General features: G+C 43.9%; 1 protein-coding gene across 6 annotated transcripts in view; it reads left to right on the top strand.

Moving 5' to 3' along the window:
• The window catches only part of CHST8 (carbohydrate sulfotransferase 8), a 308,323-nt gene that overhangs the window by 40,821 nt on the left and 253,547 nt on the right, over nt 1–13,955 (top strand). Inside the window, exon 1 of one of the 6 annotated variants that reach the window (XM_081963651.1) lies at nt 7,978–7,995. The exons of the other annotated variants lie outside the window; for them this stretch is intronic. The gene's annotated coding sequence lies outside the window, so the exon portion shown is untranslated. Of the gene's footprint in view, nt 1–7,977; nt 7,996–13,955 lie in introns of those variants that run through there. 6 annotated transcript variants of the gene reach the window in all.

Genomic DNA, 13,955 nt, shown 5'->3' with positions numbered 1-13,955 from the left:
ATTGGCCACCAGGTGGCATCTGAGACAGGGAGCAGTGAGGAGGAACAGAGGGAGGTTGTCCCTGATGTGCGTGTGCGTAGACCTGAGAGGAGAAGGGAGCAGCTGTGGAGAAGACATCATAGAAGGAAATAGGGACATCTGGCTACTGTTGTGGCCCCTCCCAAAGAGTTTATAGGTGGAGCGACGGGAGGGGAATCTTTGCAGGAAACAACAGTCCATTTTACTAGCCCTTGAGAAAGCATTCCGTAAGTTTGGTTCTTGAAGATAGCTTTCTAGGCTCCCAGCCAAGGGGTTGCTTTATCTATGTAATTAGTTGTGGCAAACAGCCAAGCCGGTGTCTGCATATTCATTGGAATCATGGGACAGAACAGAGAGTGATAGTTAAAAGGGGAGTTTTGTTCTCACCATCTTCTGCTCATTCTGGTGGCCGGTGTTTGGATTTGGTCAAGGCCAACCGTCCTGCATACCAACCTGATGATGCTTCTTGGAGATGCAACCCACATGACACCTAAGGGAGTTGCAGATTGGACACTGGGTGGGGTCGTTGGAGGGAGGGGGCTGGGTTATCATTTGATATGTACTTGTTCACGCCTTCCTGGCTCAGATCTTGCTTTACTTTCGCTGCTATCTTTTCATAACCAGTAAAAGTACTTTTAATTCCACAAACAACAGAGTTGAGAGGTTTCGTTCTTGGTTGCTGAAGGAGGCGTGCCTGACACTGAGTTTCATAAGGACCCTCAGTTTTAGCTGTAAGGGTGAAGGGCAGAGGGTGAAGGGCAGAGTCCTCAGCTTTAAGGCTCTTGGAAGATATTTTGGGGCTGTGATGGTGAGCAGGCGTGCCACATGTGTGTGGGGAGGTGAGCCATCGTCCTAGTTCAGCTCCACTGTGCATGTGTGTGTGCCTCCCACCGGCCAGCTGGTCGTTGGGTCTCTGCGGTGCATGCACAGGAGCATGCAGAGGGCATGCGCATGCATGGGAGGCAGGCACGCATGCACGGGGCGGGCGCATGCGGGGGGCGCACATGCATGGGGCTGTGCACACATTGCATTTGGGGGGCTTGGCCGCACATGTGCCCATTCTCACACACTTTTGCCACTCATCCAGAAAAGGTTAGCCATCCCTCTTTTGGGATATTTGTTTCAGGTAGTCCTTGACTTACAACAGTTCTCTTAGTGACCGTTCAAAGTTAACAACAACACAGAAAGAATGACGTAGGTTTGTTTTTCATACTCATGACTGTTGCCACATCCCCATGGTCACATGATTCCAACCTGGAGAACTTTAAGGTGTGTGACTGGCTTGGGAATTCTGGGAGTTGAAGTCCAGATGTGATAAAAATGGTTGAGCTTGACAGTTGCTGCTCTAATGGGATGAGCATTGAACACGAACATTGTTGAGAGGCCACTTATTTTCTCAAGATCAGTGAAGGGCAAGAAAAGCGAAAACATCCTAATATTTGGTTCCTCTTCCTTGAATAGGAAGACCCTGGAAATGAAGGGCGCACTTTCTCCTCCGTCCCAAAGACCTGAATCAATTTGGGCAGCTTTGCAAGCAGATCAAATTGTTTCCTTGTGATGCTTGTGGTTGTATTTGAAGCACAACGGAGAGAATATTGGGGGCTGGGAGGAGTTATACAATATGCACAATCCAAGTATTGATTTTTATTAGTTTTCATTTTAGGACTATATTATGACAGTTTTATCTGCAATTGGGAGAACACGATCATAATCTATAATATAGTCGTTCTTTTATTAATTCACATCAATGGCAGTATCAGAAGATTTTTCCTCCAGAAGGTTAAACCGAGTCTATGCAGCTTCTGTTTCTTTCAGTAGGGATTACAAAGGCCACTATTGATTATTCATATTTATCTGTTTGCTGTGATTTACTCTTACTCCGCAAGGGATTGCCGGCAGTATATACCGTGTCATCAAGAACAAATAGCAACAATAAAACTGCAAAAGTGAGAGACATTAAAACTACCCAACAATGTATCCAACTATAATCCCATTCATAATTAAAAAGTTTGGAGGAAAAGAAATGTTTTAATTTGGCACCGGAATGAAGCAAAGGTCAGTATCAATTGCATCTCCTTGGAGTTGGCATTCCCAAAGTGAGTTTCCACCATCCATCAGCTCCTTAGTTCGGTTATTCCACACTGCAATTCTACTACCACTATTCACAGATAGTAGTTAGAGACCTATGAGAAGAAAACAAATATTTGCACCTCCAGGCCATTTATAACCCACATCTTGAATTGAGCAGAATAACAAATAGAGAACAACAAATGCAATCCCCTTTAGAGTTGTTATGCTGTACAGCAAACCAGACTCCCATCCACTGAATTCTGCTCACATGAAAATATTGGAACTAGAATATATTTGTTTCAAAACCAGCCCGAACGATCATGTTCCAAATTTCTGGCTGGAAACAAAACAGATTGCTGATTTCTAAGCATTCTTTCTGTGCATTCTTTGATGGGAGCCACCGAAAGTGATTGGAGCCAACTGGACTGATATTGTTCTACACTTGTCCTCTGGGACTATTTCGATAATGACCACTTTGGATGAATCGAAATCTGATGAAGAGCTGCAAGAGGAATCTGAGGAGGGAAGCCATAGTTTTCACTGTTTGGAATTTGCAGTCCTGGCAAGTTTTCCCCGAATGCATCTTATGGGCAACATCAGTGGTAGGATTCCAATTTTTTTACTAATGGTTCTGAGGGTGTGGCTTTGTGGGCGTGGCAGGGGAAGGATGCTGCTAAATCCCCATTCCCTCCCCACCCCACTAACCTGCTTTCCAGCTCCGTTTTCCTGTTCAGGGCAACAAAAGAAGATCAGCTGGGAGGTAGCGGGGGCGAGGCCAGCCTATTTGCCGGTTCTCCAAACTACTCAAAATTTTCGCTGCCGGTTCTCCAGAACCTCTCAGAACTGATTGAATACCACCTCTGGTATTCATGACATTGGTTTGGAGTTATGGAGGGAGTTGGACAGTGCATCTATGACTTGCTCCAGAGTTAGGAATGTCTAGGTTAAAAAAAATGTTATGGCTTAATTAACACCTTTGCTTTACAATGTTTTGCATTAACTGCTCAACCCTATCGGAGTCTGCTTTAGTATATCTGTTGAACTCAGCCAGTGAATCTTTTAAGAATTTTTCAGATATCTGGATGAGCAAGGAATGGTGAAAAACCTTCAGAGCTCAAAATATCTCTGCTGGAAAGCTACCTAAGGAAGAAAGAGGTGTGCTGCAACACTTTCATAATTCCCAAATAAGACGATGCTTTTGTTTGATTCTTTTGATTTTATTTTTGCAAAATTTCCATCCTGCTTTTTCATCGTTAATTCTTACTCCGTTGGTATTCTAATGATAATTCTGTTTGTTTCATTGCTCTCAATTTTCTGGCTGGACTTTGCAGCCCAGGAGCAGATGTTGAGGGCTTTGTTATTGCTATTCTATAGTGAGATCAAGTTTCCAACAGATTGAGGTTTGTCAAGAATCCATTCCAAGTCTTTGGGACAGTCCTTTGTAAGAGCGAAAGCACTTAGATTTACAGTGGGGCAAAAAAGTATTTAGTCAGCCACCAATTGTGCAAGTTCTCCCACTTAAAAAGGTCAGAGAGGCCTGTAATTGGCATCATAGGTAGACCTCAACTATGAGAGACAAAATGAGAAAACAAATCTAGACAATCACATTGGCTGATTTGGAACAAATTTATTTGCAAATTATGGTGGAAAATAAGTATTTGGTCAATATCAAAAGTTCATCTCAATACTTTGTTATATATCCTTTGTTGGCAATGACAGAGGTCAAACGTTTCCTGTAAGTCTTCACAAGGTTGGCACACACTGTTGCTGGTATGTTGGCACATTCCTCCATGCAGATCTCCTCTAAAGCAGTGATGTTTTGGGGCTGTCGCTGGGCAATACAGGATTTTCAACTCCTTCCAAAGGTTTTCTATGGGGTTGAGATCTGGAGACTGGCTAGGCCACTCCAGGACCTTGAAATGCTTCTTATGAAGCCACTCCTTCGTTGCCTGGGCGGTATGTTTGGGATCATTGATGAAACCCAGCCATGTTTCATCTTCAACGAGTCCCTTGCGGGAGAGGGGGCGGTCTAGAAGCATTAAATATTATTATTATTATTATTATTATTATTATTATTATTATTATTATTATTATTATTATTATTATTATTATTATTATTATTATTATTATTATTATTATTATTCAATGCCCTTGCTGATGGAAGGAGGTTTGCACTCAAAATCTCACGATACATGGCCCCATTCATTCTGTCCTGTACACGGATCAGTCGTCCTGGTCCCTTTGCAGAGAAACAGCCCCAAAGCATGATGTTGCCACCCCCATGCTTCACAGTAGGTATGGTGTTCTTTGGATGCAACTCGGCATTCTCTCTCCTCCAAACACAATGAGTTGTGTTTCTACCAAACAGTTCTATTTTGGTTTCATCTGACCATATGGCATTCTCCCAATCCTCTTCTGGATTATCCAAATGCTCTCTAGCAAACTTCAGACGAGCCCGGACATATACTGGCTTAAGCAGGGGGACACGTCTGGCACTGCAGGATTTGAGTCCCTGGCGGCGTAGTGTGTTGCTGATGGTAGCCTTTGTTACGTTGGTCCCAGATCTCTGCAGGTCATTCACTAGGTCCCCCCGTGTGGTCCTGGGATTTTTGCTCACCGTTCTTGTGATCATTTTGACCCCACGGGGTGAGATCTTGCATGGAGCCCCAGATCGAGGGAGATTATTAGTGGTCTTGTATGTCTTCCATTTTTTAATTATTGCTCCCACAGTTGATTTGTTCACACCAAGCTGCTTGCCTATTGCAGATTCAGTCTTCCCAGCCTGGTGCAGGTTACAATTTTGTTTCTGGTGTCTTTTGACAGCTCTTTGGTCTTCACCATAGTGGAGTTTGGAGTGTGACTGTTTGAGGTTGTGGACAGGTATCTTTTATACTGATAACAAGTTCAAACAGGTGCCATTGATACAAGTAATGAGTCCAGGACAGAGGAGCCTCTTAAAGAAGAAGGTACAAGTCTGTGAGAGCCAGAAATCTTGCTTGTTTGTAGGTGACCAAATACTTATTTTCCACCATAATTTGCAAATAAATTATTTCCAAATCAGCCAATGTGATTGTCTGGATTTGTTTTCTCATTTTGTCTCTCATAGTTGAGGTCTACCTATGATGCCAATTACAGGCCTCTCTCATCTTTTTAAGTGGGAGAACTTGCACAATTGGTGGCTGACTAAATACTTTTTTGCCCCACTGTATATACTGCTTCATAGTATTTTACAGCCCTCCTTAAGCGATTTACAGAGTCAGCCTCTTGCCCCCAACAATCTGGAACCTCATTTCACCCACCTCGGAAGAATGGAAGGCTGGGTCAACCTTGAGCCAGTGAGGATCGAACTGCTGACAGTTGGCAAAATTAGCCTGCAATACTGCATTCTGACCACTGCACCACCAGGCCTCTTTGGGAATGGGCTTGTCACCTGGAAAGAAACTTCTCTAGGAAGTGAATATCTTTCATGTAATGAAAAGTGTAAAGTGCCTGTTAGAGGTTGTCCATTCTTGCCAATACATGCAACGTCTCCCAGAATAGTGATTGCAGCTTCTGATGCGTCCTAACCCCTGCCTGCATAAATGGGGCAAGGGATTGCACCATTTGAGAAGGTGAATGAGGTGATCCACAATCCTCTGTGGCATTTGCAAGACACACTGGACCTCTTCCCAAGAAGCTGATATTCGTAAGAGCTCACGTGAATGGTGCCAGCGTAGGTAGTTGGCAGCAGAGGACTCCAGCGCTTGATCGCATAAGAGATGATCTTGGGGATAAAGATAGGCTTGGTCTATATGAGACAGAGGGCTAAGGAAGAGCTTGGGCCAGTGTGATTCTGCCCTGTGCGGCCAGTTGGTCATCAGCATCCCCAAAGAACCACAGGGACCTGAAAGCAGCAAGTGTGAGCAGGGGAGTCGTACGTATTGCTTTCACCATAGACTAAGCTCTGCTGTGGTGCCATTCAGCATGCATCTTTATCTGGCCCCAGGCTCATTGTTATTGTTAATCCACAGCCAAAGTCTCTCTCTACAACTTAGGTTTTCCTTTTTTTATCGTATGAATGGCCTGGCATGACCTCGAAAGCCAGATAGGGAGCGAGTCAGGTCCCCTTCTGGCTGGCAGAGAAAATCCAGCTAAAGTTGAGTTTCTTTCACAATAATTGTCCTCCTGTCGTTTTGTTTTCAACGTTTTGGGGTTTTTTGCATGGAAAACACACATATATGTCAGTCAGTGGCCGAAGACAGTCAGTCACTCACTCTCTTCCTCTTCATTTAGGTACTACCATCCAGATGTGTCAAACATTTGTTGCAGCAATCACATCCAGAAAGCACACACAGGTAACTCATTCAGCAGGATTCATTAACTTCTCTTTGTGTATAATATAACACAGGAAGTAAATATACAATGCCAAAAGCAGGTTTCCCAGCATGGTAGTAAATACAAACAAAAACAGGCAGAGGAGAGAATAGTTTCAGTTTCTGTTCAGAGCAGCAGATCAGTTTAGAGCTCAGCACAGACTCAGGGCTACAGAGCTAAGCCACGCCCAGGCTCCAAACTGTTTCAGCTCCCATAGGCTGACCTTGCTACTAAGCCCTATTCCAGTTCATGAATACTACACTGAAAGGTGCAGCTACTGTGCACCACTTTTTAAAAGTAGGAAATGCCAACTGGCCAGGATTGCAAAAGAACCTTCTTAGATGCTGTCCAAAGAGAGAGAAATGGGTGGATCAAGCCAGTTGTAGTTCACCATGTCACCTGCAATATAATTGCAAGAGCAGAGTTGACCTTGACTCTGCTTAAGAGTGCAATGCCATGCTCTCCTAAATTTAAACCCACCTTCAGAGTTCACAGGAAGCAGTGGATTTTCAGGAAGGCTCTTTGCTCTGCTGTGCAGCTGATCCTTAGCCCTGCTATGTTTTTGAAAGAATAATTTGTGAGCCCGTAGATGGAATGTGGGTGCCATTTCTCCAGAGCGGAGGTCACCTTCTCCATCTCCTTCAGCTGGTGGGATTTCTTCTTTAGCGTGGACTTTTTCCTAATGAAGAGATCCTTCTGCCCTGTAGGTCAGCCTCATTAGTTCTCTACCAGGCAGCTTTTTCTGTAGAGTTTAGTTTCAAAACTTTTACTCATTTTAAAAGCTGCTGAATGCAGAATCTTTAATGGTGAAAATTCAGCCATGTTTGGCATTTCTAGCAGAAGAACAAGATCTTAGCGGAGCAAAGGGATATGGGACTGAAATGTCAGATGGACAGGGAACATTTTCTTCTCCACCTGAACTGCAAGCATTAATAATTGGCTTAATTAGTAGATTAATTATCTGTGGCTTACATGGGAGCTGTGCAGAATATGAGCTTCTGCAGGAGAACTTCCCAGTAAATTGTCTTTCTTCATAGGTCAATTAGCAAAGATCAAATCAAAGAGTTAAGACAAGCTTTAATTGGAGACTTATTTTTATTTTGGGCTTCTGATCTTTTATTTTTCAAATATAGCCTGGTGTTCAATTGGCTAGAACAATCTTTCTCAACCTTGGCAACATGAAGAGGTGTGGACTTCAACTCCCAGGTTTCCCCAGCCAGCAACGCTGGAGAATTCTGGGAGCTGAAGTTCATACATCTTCAACTGTGCTCATTTCTTCCTTAGACCATTTTCCAACTGTCTTTCTACTCTTATAAAATGCAGAAAGGTGTTTGGGGCCCCATTTTTAATGCATTAATTTATTATAAATGGATTAGAAAAAGCACGTTTGTTTGCTAGTATTTTTGCACATATGTTCCTGCACTGGGTAATGCTCTCTTTATTCCACATTTATAGTGGTGACAGTTTCCAGAATGTTTTCTTGGCAAGTGGAATAGCCATTCTGGGAATTTCTTCAAACTCCCATTGTTGGAAAACTGGACTTAGAAAAAAGAGGTGAGGGCTTGTGTAGTCAGCCTAATTAATTAAAGAGGGAAGGTGGTGGGGTCCATTTCAAGCATTTATTTGTTATTTATTTCAAAAATTTACATGGCTGCCCAATTCAACCCATGTGACTCAGGGTGGCATGAAACAAAAAATGGGAAAAGTGACACAGTCCCTCCCTCCCAGAGAACCCAGCTACCTTGGCCGGGTGGCTGGTTTTGCTTCCTGGCTCCTCCACCCCCTGAGAAACTCACAATCTTCCCAGGGCGCCAAAGGCTTTGTGTGTGGGTCAGGAAATTCAGGCTGACAGTTCAAAGCCCCAACCCCTTTACTTGCCCCCTTGCCCATTTGAGAGCTACTCTGCTCCATTGGGGTGGCGCAGTGGTTAGAATGCAGTAGTGCAGGCTATTTCTGCTGACTGCCGGCTGACTGCAATTTGGCAGTTCGAATCTCACCAAGTTCAAGGTTGGCTCACCCTTCCATCCTTCCGAGGTCGGTAAAATGAGGAGCCAGATTGTTGGGGAGGAAGAGGCTGACTCTGTAAACTGCTCAGAGAGGGCTGTAAAGCACTGTGAAGCGGTATATAAGTCTAAAGGCTATTGCTAAGTGCTAAAGAAGGAAGGAAGGAAGGACCGTAGTGGCACAGTGGTTAGAATGCAGTACTGCAGGCATAACTCTACCCACTGCCAGGAGTTCGAATCTAACCAGGCTCAAGGTTGACTCAGTCATCCATCCTTCCGAGGTGGTTAAAGTGAGGGCCCAGATTGTTTGGGGGCAAGAGGCTGACTCTGTAAACTGCTCAGAGAGGGCTGGAAAGCACTGCGAAGTGGTATATAAGTCTAAGGGCTATTGCTATTGTTGTCCTGACTTTGGAGAAGTCGGCTCACTTGGCAGGAACCCAACCTAGGATTGTAGCTCCACCAGCAAAGTCCATCAAAATAGGTCAGTGTCAACACTTGAAGGAAGGGCAGAGTTATTTTTAAAAGATTTCTAAACTTCTAAGCCCTTGGCTGCCTGTCCTGCAACATGCATGGTCCACAAGCAGTTGTGGCTAAGGTTTTGCAACAGAGCTGGCCTTAGTTGGAAAATCAACTTGTTGTCAACAACGAATTCTACCTGTTACCTGGTGGCCTTAATGGAGGAGGGTGCTGGGTGTCACGTACACCAAAATAGCTCCAGCCAGATAAAGGCTGAACATCTGGCTCCATCTGTCCATCCTGTCTTCCATGCACGCCTCTTTCTTTGCACTATCCTTCCCCTGCTCCTAATCTGCCCATCTTCCCCGTGGCTGGAAGCCTGTAGAGTCGATGTGTGTCCCACATTTGCATATGGTGGTGTGACTTTGCATCCCACGGCTAAGCCCACTATATGCAGAGTCACAAGCTCCTTGAGCACCCGAGGAGAAAGTAAATGTTTGGTTCCCTTTTCTTCTTTGTCCTCCACCATTAATTAAAGCTTCTTTTTCCTCCTGGGTGACAATTAAACATCTGCAGGATGCAGAGATTTTTTAGCACTGGGCAGGGAGAGTGAGAGAGAGAGAGAACTCTTTGCGCCTTGGCATAATTGCTTGGTTTTTAATGAGGGACACAACGCCTCCTGCGCCTGCCGAATGCCTGACTCTCGCAGCCGTAACTTGCCGGATTATTTGCATATCACTTCATCAAGTTAAAAAGGGTGTGAAAATGCCACACTCCTTTTCTCTCCCTGTGCTAGGTTTTAATGAAGGATAAAGTTTCTCACTAATGACAGTCAGGAAATTAGTTTCAGATCCCCGAGGACTTGTGAAAGAGGTACCAAGGATATCAAAAGGACAAAGGAAGGAAGGAAAGAACAAAACGGGAAGCATCAGAAATTGGCTTTTGTCGTTGGAAATCCCAATTAGCTTGGTCTTTAATATGCAGTCAGACATTTTTTTTAATCAGGTAGCTCGGCTGACTTCTCCGAACTGATTACTGACGCAGCCCTGGCCAGTAATTTATCGTAACAAGGGCTAGAATCAGTCTCCAGCTTTGCTAATTAATAGATTACTGTATCATGTGTTCTTCCCTCCTTGTGGTTTTGCTTCTACTCTGGTGGTAAGATACACGATGCCTGGACAGGACAAACACAGGGCCGATTCAATGGTGGCTTCTCTAGTTTTCAGAAAACGAGGCTTCCTGGAGAGTTTCTTTCTTTCTTTCTTTCTTTCTTTCTTTCTTTCTTTCTTTCTTTCTTTCTTTCTTTCTTTCTTTCTTTCTTTCTTTCTTTCTGCCAAATGTTTTTTTTACTTTTTAACATACATAATATAATCCAAAGTATACCATTACATCTTAACAAACATTTTTTGAATATTCAATAGTATATCAATTCCTCTTGCCATTAAGCCTCTTCAATTTTTATTTGCTCTTCTGCTTTCCATACACCGTATTGTAGCCTATTTGATCTTCAACTCTTCTCCCCTCCCTCTCTCCTCCTCCTCCCTACCTCCTTTCTTCCCTCTGCCATCTCTCTCTTCTCTACTTCCCCTTGCTCTCTCCCTCTCCTCTGCCCTCTTTCCCTCCCTTCCACTTCTCTCTCTCCTGTCTCCTTTCTCTCTCTTTCCCTCTCTTTATCTCCTTCCATTCTCTATTTTACGTGGTGCATTTCTGCCTTCTAGCAAACCCCATTTAATATTGTGGCATTAATAATTATATTCCCAAAGAAAAAAAATTATTTTCCACATTGCTAGTTTTTCTTTTAAAGGTATACCTTTATATGAATTCCATTTATTTCCTCCCCGCTCCCCCCATAACAACCTCTTTTTAGGACACAGTGCAAGACGGATTCAAATTTCCCGCTATCCTCATAATACGGTTACATACTTATGCATCTTTTGTCTCATCTTATAATTTTAACTCTACATTATTAGGCGTGTTCCAAATTTTCCCTGGAGAGTTCATTTCAATGTGCTTGGCTTAAAGCAGAAATGTTTTTGTTGCAGCCCTTGTGTCTGGGACCTGGCGTATGCCAGTTGGGCTTTAAATCTCCAGTAGCAGAAAAGGCTGGTTTAACTCTTAATAGTGGGGCCCACCTGAATCCCAATTGCTCCTTGAAGGAAGTTCTGATGTTAACTGAGGTAGAAAACTCTGCATAGAAACCAACCCCTGGAAGCCCAGAGTTTTTTCCCAATCCTTAAAGGAGGCCCCTTTGGATATCCTCTCTTACTCAGGGGCAGACTAAATCTTTGCTCAGAGGCAAAGGGTATCAACACCCTCTGGGTCTGTGCTGTGAGCAGTTAGCCCAAGAGCCAAGCTTTGAATAAGAAGACAAGGACTGATCTTGAACTTAACGATGGCAGCAAGATTGTTGGTGGCGCAGTATTGGAAGAAGGAAGAGTTGCCTACTATCCAAGAATGGACGTTAAAAGTAGTAAATTTAGCAGAGATGGCCAAAATCTCAGCGTATCTGAAGGACCACTCAGATGAGAAGTACAAGCATAAAGGACACTACAATTTATTCAAAGTTAGTTTAATAAAGGGGGAGTTAAAGCACACGAATAGTAACATGTTAAAACTAGTTAGCTTACGTTAGCATATGGTTGTTAAATGTTTATACCCTGTACTTTGCTCTGGGAGGGAGGGGGGAGGGAGGGCGGGAAGAGGGTAGGAGTGATAATTGTAAAATTTATTTAAAATTTTAATTGAAAATAATACTAATAATAAGGAGACAAGGACTTGGTAGTTGTCTCTGTAATTGTCAGACCTGCCCCGTTCAGATCCCTTAGGAAAGGAAGACCCTTGACTCCCTTTGAGTGAAGTGATAGGTTCTTTTTTTAAAAAAAAAAAGTTTTATTGGTTTTTTTAACATTTATAGGGGAAAAGGTAATGGAAAGATATACAAACTTTGGCAGTTGCAAAGTGTGGTAGGCACCCCTCCCCTCCAAACTCATAGTATACATCTGAATATAAAACATTAAATGCATAGTCATATACAATCAGCATGTTAATTCTATTGGTACTTTCAATCAGTTTATACATTGTAATATATAATCCACATGTTAATTCCATTACTCCTTTCAGTCAGTTTATATCAATGAGATTTTCTTATTCATTTTTGTGATCTGAGCTTTCTTGGTATTGCCCCTTCTCCCCCCGCTGGCAGAGCTCCGGCCCCTCCCATGTCCTGCATATCCGTTGTAAGATCTTCTGTTTTTTCTAGGTGTATTTTATTTTTTTCCATAAAGGCCTGTGCCTCTATGGGTGTGTTAATTCTAATTCTTGTCTCCTCCCAGAATATCAACATACCTTCAGGCATCAACCATCTAAACCACACCCCCTTCTGGTATAATTTATTCGCCAATTGCGAATAATTTTTCCTTTTTTCCCTAATTTTCTTGGGGATCTGCTTCAAGATGGTTATTTCCCTATCATGGTATGTCAGTGCCTGCCCCCTTTGTACTCCCAGAATTTCGTCTCTTGTGCTTTTTCTGAGAAATTTAATATGTACTTCCCTGGGTACATTGTGAGTTCTGGCATAGGCTGAGTTCACTCTATAAACCAGATCTATCTCCCATTCCATCTGTTGTTTTTCTTTGTGTATATATTCAGCCAAAATGTTTGTCATGATGTCCCTTATGTTTTCCTCATCTGCTTCTATTACATTTTGAAATCTAAGATAAAAGGACATTCTCTCAAATTCTGTTTTCATTCGTTGGATATCAAGTTCTTTGTTTCCCTTCTGCACCGCTTCTACCCCCCCCCCCACCTCCACCACCCCACCCTCCACAAGGTCCAGTCTCTGTGAGTTCTTATAGATTTGGACTTGGTTCTCTTTAATTTCTTCTTTCATTTCCTTTAATTGTTTCTTAATTTCCTCTTGGCCCTGTATGAGTTGCTGGAGCATTTGTTGCAAATCCATCTCTGTACTTTTAGGTTGCATCAGGTCTGTAATCTTTGATTGTGTAGTAGGACTGGATGTTGCTGATGTCGGGGCAGAGGTAGCAAAGCCAGGTTTTCCAGGGGGTGGTCTTTTAGGAGACATAGTTTATAGAATAAAGAGTTCAGTCAGTATAGGGAATGGACAGCTGGAGAAGCAGAGCAGCCAGATGAGTCCAGGAGGCAGAAGATCCAAGCAGGAGAGAATATCTCTAGTCAGTCTGGCAATAGAGTAAAATTTTTCCCCCCAGAGAGTTCAGGGAATAACAATCCACAAGAGATTCTTCTGGGTAGCATGGAGACAAAGACCGGAAGCCTGAATTTTAAAGGTGGAGTCAGGTTTCACAGTTCATGAAGACAACGGAAGTGTGCCATCTTGCCCTGCCAGCTTCAGGCTCAGAGGCATAACAAAATTTTCAAAGTTCCCAAAGTCCTCAGATCATCAGTAAGTTATGGAGCTAAGTTCAATGAAAAGTCACTTTAGCAAGGGTGTGGCATCATTGGTTGGCTCTCCCCCCTCCTCCTTCCCCTGGGGCTGAGAGCAGAATTGTTCCAAGCCGCTTGTCCGAGGGGGGGGGAAATCCCCCTCCCTCCAGCCACACCTCCAAAGTTATCCGAAAGTAAAAGTTTTAAAGTGCTGAAAAGTTCTCCAAATCAAGAAAGGGAATGAAGGGGGGTAGCGCCTCACCACACCGCCACTGCTTCCTTCTGTTCTTTCATTCTCCGGTCAGCCTGTTGCGAAGACGCTGCGCGCCCTCCGATACTGCTCCCCGATGCCTAGAGCGAAGCGGGGGGCCCCCCACCAGCCGCCGCCAATGCAGGGATCCCCCGCGAAGCCGCTGCTCTGGCAGGACGCCTCTCCGGGGCATCCTGTGCCCCCCAAGGAGTGGGGAAGCCCACCGGGGAGCCGGAGCGGGCAAAGGACTTGCCCGTCGCCGTCAGCCACCGGAACCGGAAGTCCGAGTGAAGTGATAGGTTCTTGTACTAAAGGTGGCTGGCTGCAGTGAAGTCAGGCTAGAACTAAGTTTCCTGTGCAAAGGGTTACAAACTTTCCCCCTTCATCCCGGCCCTCTCCCCTTG

The sequence above is a fragment of the Natrix helvetica genome (assembly GCF_964273705.1).
Source record: "Natrix helvetica genome assembly, chromosome: 10".
NCBI classification, from domain to species: Eukaryota; Metazoa; Chordata; class Lepidosauria; order Squamata; family Natricidae; genus Natrix; species Natrix helvetica.
This window is presented reverse-complemented; position numbering and strand designations above follow the sequence as displayed.